We start from the raw sequence: 12,050 nt of genomic DNA on the forward strand, positions 1-12,050 counted from the left end.
CTGCGAAGTGTTGTTAGTCCTCTAGTTCCTTCTCATTCAACAAAAAATTATTTTTTTGTTATATTCCCTTCTGAGGCAGATCCTGAATACCTTGAAATTGGATTAGCCACTGTTCGAAGTTTTACCGGCACCATCAAGCTTGCCGGAGTGATTTCTGCAATTGGACAAATTTCAAACCTTCTCTACCCATAAAAATGTCCCCAGCATGGCTATTCTGACCAACCCCTATACTTCTTTCTTCAATATCGTATTCGTCGTCGTCCGTATTCCGCCCGTCTCCCTTGGCGATCTGTTTGTTATAGAAAAAGTGTGCTCTAGATGCTAATGGTTGAAAATGATATTTGGGTTAGTAGTGATAAAAGAGGTGATGATGGTGATTTTGAATGTGGTGTTTGAGTAGGAGAAAAGGGATAGAGGAAATTTTTGGAGAAGATGAAGGAATAAGGGGGAGATGAAGGCTGAGAAATGGGGGAGAAGATGATAAAGGTATTAGGGGCAGATGATGACGGAGAAAGGGGGGAGGGAGGGGGGGCTTTTTCCTTATTTTTTAAAATTTTACTTTTTTTATTTTATTTCATTTTATTTATTATTTGTAATTTTAGAATTTTTTTTCTCTCATATTCATTGTATACACGCGCTTCACAAGCGTGATTAGCACACATTTTGCCACGTCAGTTACATTGCTGCCATGTAATCATGGTCAACGGTTATAGGGGTTTAAAATTATACAAATGAATGAGTTGAAGTGTTCAAATGGGAAACGCATAAGTTCCTTTACCGGATTGAAAAACGGGTGCAAGTTTAAGTGGCCCGGAGGTCATTTTGCCTAGGATAAATGAACGAATTACTCGTGGGAGGAAAAATCATACTTGACTTTCATACGGTTACTAATCATGAAAATTAAGAATATATATTAAAAAAAAACTTAATCTGGGGAAGAAAATTAAACTTATATTTTAACAGATTTTTCTTAAAAAGAATAATTTTTTCAACATGAAAATATACTTGTGTATGGGGTAAAATTAATGAATGATGGGTGGATGTTCATCGAGCTGACATGTGGCAATAAAGACAGGTAGGGTATTAGTCAGCAAATAGTTGGCATCAGTTACGAGTATGTGACCGATATTGTGTGAGTTCTGAAAACTCTAAAATCGGGGATAAAATTTTGAAAGAAAGGTATCGGTTGAAGAAGGCAACGTTCAAGGAGCGGTCGTTACAAAGAATCTTTGCTTTTATACTCAACCGTTATGCAGTCTTTATTCATATTAAAGAGAAACTTGATTTGGAGATCTTGTCTATCTAAATTTAACTATAAATATAAGAACTTATAATCATTGGAGACATAAAATACTGGTATGCAAAAAAGGTTAAACTTACTCTTGCTTTCTATTAATATCTTTTTACACGATACTCTATTCTTATTCCTGCTTCTGAAATTCACTGCCAGGCTTGTACTTTCTTCAAGTATTGTTAATTAATCTATTTTTGTTCTTTGTTACTTTATATCTTTGGATCAATTTAATTCATGTGTCTATAAATCACATTACAAATTTAATTGTACCGTTTTACGGGTAAACAATTTAGCACGCACCGTAGGGCTTAGATAATTCTGATATTACTTTGGTCCATTCATTTTTCACTAACGTATTTTGACATTTTTCTTTAGTAAAGTAAAAACGGATATGACAACTAAATCGTAAAGAACTCGCTCAATGTTGGAACGAACAACGTCAATGAGCTTGAGGACAATTTCCATGGTGGAGATCAGCAGTATGATACTACCAGTGAAACCCGCAATGATTGGAATAAAGCAACTCCGATCTGGGAAGAACGAAATTCCTGGCGTGTGAGGAGCCCTACCCCAGAAGATATGGATGATGAACTCGTTGTCGAGATGGTGAAAGTTTTGAGAGCTCAGCAATGGAAAATCATGAATTATCTCTCAAGACGGGATTGGATAATGACTGAGCTTCAACAAGCATTATCGATTGCCTCGAATAATTCCAATGGAGGAGTTCGAGTCCCTCCCAGCGTGCTTGAAAATCAAACAACGTAAAGAACCGATAACATTGCTTCAAGGGAAGAGTTTGGATTTAATGACAATCAAGCAGGTGGTGCAAGCAGTGGATACGGGAATGATAACAGCACGAATAATCCTTTTAAAACTGAGATCATGAGGTTCATGAGGGAAATGAATGATCAGATGGATCAAAACGCCAAAGAATTTCACGCTCGGATAGAACAGATCCCAAGGGCACCTCCGGTTCTGAAAGGCCCAGATTCAAAGAAGTATACTCAACTGCCATTTAAACTAAGTGGCAGCCCTGGAGTTGATCCCAACGAGGTTCAAGATGTCAGATATTCTAAAATATAATGGAACTTCGGATCCACAGGAGCACATCACAACTTATACTTCTGTTGTTAAGGAAAACGATTTGGCTCCGCATGAGATCAAATATGTTTTGCCAAAGAAATTTGGTGAAACCCTAACGAAGGGAGCTTTAAGGTTGTATTCTCTTTTACTTGAACATTCTATTAATTCTTTTGAAATGCTTGCAGATTATTTCATAAAAGCTCATGTTGGGGCAAGGAAAGTCCAAGTCGGGAAGGCGGATATATTCATAATCGCTCAAGGAGAATCTGAATTGCTTCGTGAGTTCATGATCCAGTTCCAAAAGGACAGGATGTTGTTACTGGCAGTACTGCATTTCACTAAAGTCCTCAATTGGTTAAGCTCTGATGCCTCGAGGAAGCCGAAGGAGAGCCTGTTAGAATTTCAGGCAACCACATGGGCTGATGTCCATAATTGTTATGAGTCAAAGATCAGAACTGAAGATGATCAGATGAGTTCTTCGATGTCATCCAAGGGTTGTAATTGCAATCGGAATCAGGAAAGGCTCAAAAATGATTTCGATGTAGACTAGAGATCATCCAAAAGTTGTTTTAATCCGTATTTTTCAAATAAAAGGTCTGATGGGTTGGGGCTAAAGGCTTTCAGTCATCGGAGAGATTCAGACCGGATAGAAGGGCAGATCGTGGTCGGAATAATAGGACTTTGTAGGATAAAGAACCATCGGGGTCCCGAGATTCAGGATATCCCCGGTTGTCAGATTATAATTTCAACATTAGTTTGGTGGAGTTGGTTTCACCCATTAGAAATATCAAAGAGGCAAGGTTCCCGAAGCCAATCCGGTACGATTTCAATCAAAGGGATCCTAATTTATGGTACGAATTCCATGGTATACATGATCATAGGATTAGAGACTGTCGGCACCTTTATGAAGAGGTGGTGATGCTTTTGAGAAATGGTCACCTTAGAGAATTGTTTTAGCGACCGGGCTATAAACAACTACGGTAGGAGTCAAGATGCAGCGAAACTAGCAAAACCAGCCATGAGGTCTCCCCGCCTAACGATTAATATGATATTTGGTGAGGTAGAAGTACACGGGATGACTTTTTTGGCAGCTAAAAATAAGAAGATATCAATCATTCATGGCAAAAGGATCTGGAAGGCATCAGAAGATGAAGAAATCACTTTCACGAAGGAAGATGTTGATGGCCTTATTTTACCGCATAATGACGCTCTGGTATTCATCTTTGAATGTTATAGATTTTAAAATTAAAAGTATTTTGGTTGATCTAGGTAGTTCAGCCAACATCATCCAATTGATGGTCTTGAAACAAGCAAAGTTAACTAGAAACATAGTTCCGGCAACAAAGCTTCTGGCTGGATTCAATTTAGCGAGTGTAACGACCCGATGGGAGATCTTACTACCGACACATACTAAAGGGGTAACAAAAACCACTTTTTTCGAGGTGGTGGATGGTGATATAGGCTACAACGTGATCCTTGGTAGACCGTGGATTCATTAAATAAAGGTTATGCCATCAACTTACCATCAATTGATTAAGTTTCCTACACCGGATAGGATCAAACAGACTAGAGGTGATCAACTTGCTACGAGAGAAATATATGTAGTCACTTTTTCCAGCAGCAAGCCGGAAAGTACTAGCAAATAGCAACTGTAGGAACCGATGTCTACTTCACTTCCGATCCCGGTTGAAGGCGATGGAGAAAAAGAGACATCGGATGTTTATCAGGTATCTAGATCTTTCCAGGTACCGGAAGAAATAGATGCAATAAAGTCAATCGTAGAAGAGCTTGAACAAGTCATTTTGTTCATAAAATTCCTAGAAAGGAAGTTTCATTTGGGAACAGGTCGGGTTATGTCACACCCCGACCTCGGGGAGTGCGATCGGCGCTCAACCGAGATACCTCGACCGAGCAAGCTTGTACAATACCTTCTAACCGAACTTACTCATGAATAATGAGGATATCCATTTCATTAATAAGACAACGAGGAAGATCATGTGAACAACACCAATTCCTTATCATTAGTTACACCATTTATAAAGTTCAAAAGACATACATTTTCATAGTTTGAAGTGGAACGTGTGATACAAATACTAAATTACTAGCTTAACTTTCCCAACACCAATACATAACACACATTATATCTACGGAGCCTCTAATAGATACAAAAGAGTACAATGATAGTGCCGGCAACAAGGCTCCGACTATATCTCAAAACATAATACACACGGAACAAAAGATGCACGACCCCGAAATGAAGTGGGGCTCACCAGGTCAGCAGGGAAGAGAGTGTACCGCTATCACTGGTCAATGCCTCCTGCTGTGGAACCACCTGCATCCATTAAAGATGCAGCCCCCCCGGCAAAAGGGACATTAGTACATGTCGAATATTACTAGTACGAAAACCAAACACCTATGCAAGGACTTGAAAATACAACATGAATATAATAAATCATGGTAACAATAATAGGTCTTAGATAGCCATTAAAGTCAAAAATATTTATTAAAAACTTCCAATAACATTTATAAATTTCAAGTCGGGGATCCTCTGTAACCATCTTTACACAAAGTGGCCCTGCCGCCTCACCCTAATGTATGCGGGTGGAGGTGCAATCACAATACCATAAACTCTACACAAAGTGGCCATGTCGCCTCACCCCAATGTAAGCGGGTGGAGGTGTAATCACAATACCATAACTCTACATAAAGCGTCCTTGCTGCCTAACCCCAATATATGCGGGTGGCGGTGTAATCACAATACCATAATTCTACACAAAGTAGCCATGCCGCCTCACCCCAATATATGCGGGTGGAGGTGTAATCACAATACCATAATTTAGATTCCCAAAACGATAATAGTTTGTACAAAAGGGTTCTTTTCCAATCAACTATTTGGCACCTTTGGCCTTAGCAAGTGTAAGTTCATAAGGTTTCATCATAAGAGAAATAAGTATTTGATCACATTGATTTCATACAAGGTTTTCTTCCCAAAAAGGGGTATAACATAATTAAGTCACAATAGAAAATCTTTAACACATGAGGGTTCAGACACGTTATGTAATTCAAGAATCAATTTACTAGCTTGAACATCCCACCTCAACAGTGTTTCAAGTTTGACTACATATGATGGAGTTTTGCAAGGATTCGGGAATTTTGATACTAGGATAAGAGTTTAGCCTTCATACCTCGAAAGAGATTTCCTTAGTGTAACAATAACGTCCTGACACTTCTAACGGTGTTAATCTATAAGAGAGGGGAGAATTGCAAGCATGATTAGAGGAATCCGTATGGCAAGAGCTGCTATACTGATGACCCAACCTTCCCTCAACTAATTCAAGAACAAAACCACCCAAGATGGTCCAACAACTTCCCCACAGTCTCTATTAGCTCATGCATATGATAAATCTACCCTCATCATCCATAGTCAACCCAAACCCGAAATTGAAGAATTGGGGGAAGCAATTCTTACCTTTTTAAAGCCCTAGCAAGTTCCTTTTGATGGAATTCCAAGGTTTGATCAAAGTAGAGTAGTGAAATCCTTAGTCCTCCCTTTTCTCTCTTTAGAATAGCTCTCTCCTCTCTCTAAAATGTCAGGTAATCCCCAAAAAATGAACCCTTAGGCTAGATAAACGAAATGGGGGTTCGAGTTATAAAATTGAAAAACTGAAGCCCCGATGCAGATCTGCGGTCGCATATGCGACCGCGTAACACTTCTGTGGTCCATAAAATGGAACACATAATGGCCTTCCAGAACTGGGCATTTCTGCTTAACTCTACGACAGGTCTGCAGTCCGTAAACCAATTTTGCGGTCGCATAGTGGACCGCAGAACCTCATTCCAAAATTTCTCATACTGGTTCTACGATGGGATCTGCAGCCCGCAAAACGGTTATGCGGCCGCATAATGGTTCTCAAAATAAGCTCAAGTTTCTGCTTCATTCCGCGGTAGATCTGCTATCCGCAAATCAGTTCTGTAATCACAGAACGGACCGCAGAAAATGCCCCGCACTGCTAAAAATTTTCTTCAACTCCCCAACGCATTGTTCAACCCAAAAAGTCTGTACCGCGATGACCAAGCTCGCCGTGAAGAATCTCTACAATCATCAACACATAAGTCTACCTCAGCACCACGAAATCCCGAGTTCTAGGTGAAATTTCATGGGGCCTTACAGGTTGAGCCCCGACCTAAGACTTAAAATTATTGAATTTCTCAAAACTAACATTGATTGTTTTTCATGGTCCCATTAAGACTTGACAGGTATTCTGTTGGAACTGACTGTCCACAATTTAAGTTTGGACCCTAACTTCCCTCCGGTAAAGCAAAAGAAGCGACTGATAGCCAATGTTAGAAATAAGTTTGTTAAAGAGGAGGTAACCATGTTGCTAAATATAGGTTCAATTCGTGAAGTAAGTTATCCTAATTGGTTAGGTAACAAAATAGTTGTACCTAAAAAAAATAATAAGTTTAGAATGTGTATAGACTATAAAGATTTAAGAAGACATGCCCTAAAGATTCTTTTCCATTGCCAAACATTGACCAAATGATCGATGCTATGGTCGGGCATGAATTTGATGAGTTTTCTTGATGCATACTCAGGGTATAATCAAACTAGGATGCACCCGGAGGATCAAGAAAAAGCTTCATTTATCATAAATTTTGGCACATATTGCTATAATGTGATGCCTTTTTGGACTTAAAAATACCTGAGCCACTTATCAGAGGCTCATTAATAAGATGTTTGAGCATCAAATTAGAAAACCATGGAAGTTTATATTGATGATATTTTGGTTAAGTCTCTTAGTGCAGGAGATCATTTAACTTATCTATAAGAGACATTTAATATCTTCAGGAAATACAACATGAAGCTTAATCGGGAAAAATGTCCTTTTGGGTAGGGCCCGGGAAGTTTCTTGGCTTCTCAAAGAGGAATTGAAGTGAATCCTGACAAGATTAAGGCCAAAGAAGATATCCCTGACCAACTGAAAAGTGTAAAGGAGGTTCAAAAGTTGACCGGTAGGTTGGAGGCCCTTAGCAGATTCATATCAAGGTCATTGGAAGAATGTCATCATTTATTTTAACTTTTGAAGAAGAAGAATGACTTCTCGTTGACTCCGGAATGTCAACAAGAGGTGGGAGACCTGAAGAGGTATTTCTCTAGACCTCCGTTAATGTCTAAACCAAAGGAGGGAGAACAATTGTTAATTTATTTAATGATATCAGATGTTGCGGTGAGTGCAAACCTCGTCCGAAAAGAAGAAGGTACGCAATTTACTATATATTATATTAGTAAAATATTATCAGGTATGGAGACACATAATCCGCACCTGAAAAGGTTAGCTCTAGCTCTCTTAGTCACCTTTCGAAAGCTTAGACCCTACTTTCAATGTCATCCAATAGTTGTTGTGGCAACTTTTCCCTTGAGCAACTTCCTTCATAAGCCTGAGTTATCGGGTCGATTGGCTAAATGGGTAGTTGAAGTTAGTGAATTTGATAGTGAATATAAACCTCAGACATCAATTAAGTCACAAGTTTTGGCCGACTTTGTGGCTGATTTTTATTCGGGAATGATGTCTTAGCTGCTAAAGAAGCAGCTCTGGTATCGGGAACTATCTCCGGTATATGGACCTTATTTACAGATGGAGCCTCTAATGTAAAAAAGTTCTGGTCTTGGAATAGTACTAATCACTCCTTCGGAAAAAGCCCTGAGACGAGCCATTAGAACTGTTTCATTGACTAAAAATGAAGCTGAGTATAAGGCTTTGGTTGCAGGACTTGAATTAGCAGGGGACTAGGCTCCGAGGTGATTGAAGTAAAATATGACTCCCATCTGGTAGTGAATCAAATATATGGAATCTTTGATACCAAATAAGAGCGCATGTAGCAGTACTTGAATAAAGTTCAATTTTTAATTTCTGGTTCAGGAATGGTTAGTGATTCATATCCCAAGAGAAGAAAACATGGAAGCAGATGCATTGGCTAATTTAAGTTAGTCCACGAAAATAAAAAGAGTTGATTTCGGTGCAGTTGTTCAGTTATTGAATTCAGTCCTGGACGTGGATGGATATTGTGAAGTTAATTCAACCAACCTAATCTGGGATTGGAAAAATGAGATTATAGAGTATTTGAGGCATGGGAAATTGCTTGAAGATTCAACAGACTCCCGAGCATTAAAAACAAAAGTTGCTCGGTATTGTCTCGTTGATGAACAATTATACCGAAGGTCTTTCCAAGGATCATTAGCTCGATGCTTAGGAACATCAAATATTGATTATGTCATGAGACAAGTTCATGAAGGGGTTTATGGAAATCACTCTAGTGCGGATTCAGTATTGCTCAAATTAATAAGGGCTAGTTACTATTGGCCGCGGATGGAACAGGATGCAAAGGCGTTCATTCAAAAATGTAATAAGTGCCAACGTCATGCTCAATTAGTGCATCAACCAGTGGAACTTTTGCATTTAGTGGTGTCACTGTGGCCATTCATAAAGTGGAGGATGGATATAGTCGGTCTTTTGCCTCAAAGGCCCGGGCAAGTAAACTTTCTTTTAGTTTTAACTGATTATTTCACTAAGTGGGTTGAAGTAGGTGCTTTCAAGAAGATTGGATACCAAGAAGTGATTGATTTTATTTGGGATCATATTATTTACCGGTTTGGAGTACAAAAAGAAATTGCTTGTGACAATGGGCTACAATTTATAGGTTCCAAAGTTGTAAAATTCCTAGAAGGATTGAAGATCAAAAGGATCACATATTCCCTATATCACCTAAGTGCTAACGGTAAAGCAGAGTCAACCAACAAGGTAATAATTCAAAACCTCAAAAAGAATTAGAGGATGCTAAAGGCAGATGGCCAGAAGATATATCGGGAGTATTATGGGCATATCAAACGACAGCAAAGTCAAGCACATGAGAAACACCTTTTTTCCCTTGTGTACGGTGCGAAAGCTTTGATTCCGGTGGAGATTGGGGAACCAACCATAAGGTATTCCTGGGAAAATGAGCAGGAGAATGATGAAGCAATGTTGATTAAGCTGGATTTTCTTGAGGAGCATCAGAATTTAGCATATGTGAGGGTGGTGGCACAAATGCAGAGGATGGAACGATATTATAATTGTAGAGCAAATTTTTGATATTTCTAAGTCGGAGATTTGGTTTTACAGAAGGTAACTCATAATATCAGGAAAGTTAATGCTGGAAAGTTGGGATCACCTTGGGAAAGACCTTACTGGATTTCAGCTATAACCGAAAAATGGTCATATCAACTGGAAATCAAGAGGGGGCAACACGGAACAAAGCGGGCAATATACAAGATAGGTAGAAAGAGGTTTGATATTTGTCTTGATTCAGGGAAACTACAAACTACAGGATAGAAAAGAATATACCAATTCTAAGGATTCATAGGCTTAATTGTGGATCCAAAACAACAATAGAAAGATTTGAGTCTTAGATTTTGATTTAGTTTTCTAGATTTTGTATTTCAAATATTGTATATCTAGGTAAGAATATACTTAGTCAAAATATATGCAATAGAATTTTTGTTGTATTTGGCTCAATTCTTTTAGTAAAAGATGACTGCTTTCCTATTCTGACTTCCCCAGAGCCTCCGGTAGCACAGCCGAGATAGCGACGGGTTCTCTGCCCCTGTGGGGATGGAGCGACAAGGATTAATATATGTTCTTACCCATAAGTATAAGTAAGATCAATTCATAGTTGGTTTGTCCCCCATGGCAGTCTAGGTTTGGTAATATCCAAAATAAATAAAAAGAGGTCGGGGTCGATAGATGGCAGTTCGCAAGGAATTAGCAAGTGGAAAATCAAAAAGGGGGTCATTCTCTTCTAGTTGAACCCCCCCCCCCCAAATCCTGTACAGGGCTAAGCTTACTTGAATTCCTTCAAATTCAAGGGTTATAGAAGCCTCATTTTCATGAAGAAATGGTGCATCCCCATTTCCTTCCGCCTTATTTCTAGAAGAATCGAAAACAGACTCGAAAATGGAACCCTTTCTCTAGCGGCCTCTTAGCTTCTTTCTTTACAATCAGTCTAGGACAGTAGCTACTCCTGTCTTTCGGAAAACTAGAGCACCAACAGATAGAGCGAAGAGTCCATAAGGAGAAGAGCCGAGTCAGGACAGAAAGAGGCCAAGAGTGACTACTCGATAGAAAAGGGGCGGGATCATTCAATACAATGGTATGAACACTATACCAAGCTTTCCTAGGAGAAACTCAAACAAAGAAGAGTCTGGTCCGGTCTGAATTCAGGCACAAACCGCCCATCTACTGCTAGGTCTGGAAATGGCGCCGGGCAAGGGCGCCGCTATGGGTCGATACGTCTCCAGCTTGTGTTTCAATAACGGGTAAGGCAGTCAAGCTACCTGTGCCTATCTGGTCTGATCGTTAAGACGCTCTTAATAAGAGACAGGAATGTAAGTTACTAAACCTAACTCACCAATCCTTAGGAGTGCTCTGCCATGAGCTTGGCTTGTAGTGACTGAATCTTCTTTCTGATAGAGCACCATTGATTAGTCTATTGGCAAAGAAAACCTGGGAATTCAAGATTTTGTTCTGCCCTCCGGACAGGATCCCCTTTCTTCTCAGAAGAGTTAGGGAAGGCAAAGGAAGAAAGCCGGGCAGGTGCTTTAAGAAGACTCCAATTGACTAATAACTCTCTCATTTGAACTTGACTATTTATCCTGGCCTAGCTCGCGCTCTAGTCTTTCATTGATCTTTTCTACCCCTCGCTTTATGAGGATGCATGCCTATCTAGAACGTGCAAAGTAAAATAGCGATAGATCAACTGGGTATAGATCGACACATAGGCTACCTCTATTAATAATATTCAGTTAATTCAAACTTTAGCCCGAATGTTGGATCCAGTTTTTTTTATTCTTTCTCTTTCCTCCCTTATTCTAAAAAGGGAAAAAAGAGAAAAGATGGAGAGAGGGATTCATCTTCCTATCCTTGCTACCTATGAAACGAGTCCCTCTTTCATTCACTAAAGAAGATGCAACTGATAGAACTACTTTTTTCTCACCCGGTGAAAGGCATAGTAGGTAAAAAGGCTATTGGTTGCTTTACTTCCTTACCTCGGGTAGGTTGAAAAAGCCCTTCTCCGACCTGGAAAAAGCAGCGAACTCTAGAAGCTAGGGCTTTGTTTACCTTTGGACACGAACACTATTCCGTTCTCAGCGGAAACCCGCCTTAGAGATTGAACGACAATAAGATAAGTCAACGTGCCATCGATATCATATGCTCTACTGAAATAGATTTCGCGAAAAGAAAAATTGCCAAGCAATTGGAACGTGACTCACCTCAAAAGATATTATTATTGAAGATCTTTGATGATACTGAAAGTATGTGCTGCAGTCTTTTTTCCTTCGCCTAGTTTTTATTCTAATTAATGTTTTTCTAGCAAATTTTTTAATAAGACAGCAACATAAGGCATGCTCCGAGGTAGGATTGTCAACAATAACAAGAACTCTAGTGTTCAAATTTCCATACTCTGCATCTAAATACTGGGGGAACTATTGTATATCAGAGCACTAAAAGTGTCAGTGAAACCGAGGACTGTAGAACTGGTAGCTTTATCTTGAACTTAAAAATTTAAAAGTTTAGTTGTTCTGAAAGACCTCAAGTCAGGACCAGGGACTAAATAATCAGCCTCATGGAAATAAGTA

The sequence above is a fragment of the Nicotiana tabacum genome, chromosome 15 (assembly GCF_000715075.1).
Source record: "Nicotiana tabacum cultivar K326 chromosome 15, ASM71507v2, whole genome shotgun sequence".
Lineage (NCBI taxonomy): Eukaryota > Viridiplantae > Streptophyta > Magnoliopsida > Solanales > Solanaceae > Nicotiana > Nicotiana tabacum.